Below are 256 nucleotides of genomic sequence, written 5' to 3' on the forward strand. Positions count from 1 at the left end.
CAGCAGCGGCTGCGGTGTACGCCTGCTGCTTCTCTTTTGTTTTTTCTTTTTGTTTTTGTTTTTATTTTTATAATAAATATTTTAATTTATATTTATAAATATAAATAAAAAAACTAAACAACAAAAATATTTTATTTTTTTCTATGTAGATACATATACACATACACCGCAGCAACCCCTCTCTCGGGGGCTGCTTGTATGGTTGCCTCTCTATACAACAAGGTGCAGCAGCAGCAGCAGCAGCAGCAGCAGCAGC

The sequence above is a fragment of the Eimeria mitis genome, genomic scaffold (genome assembly GCF_000499745.2).
Source record: "Eimeria mitis Houghton genomic scaffold, Emh_scaff3372, whole genome shotgun sequence".
In the NCBI taxonomy this organism is placed as follows: domain Eukaryota; phylum Apicomplexa; class Conoidasida; order Eucoccidiorida; family Eimeriidae; genus Eimeria; species Eimeria mitis.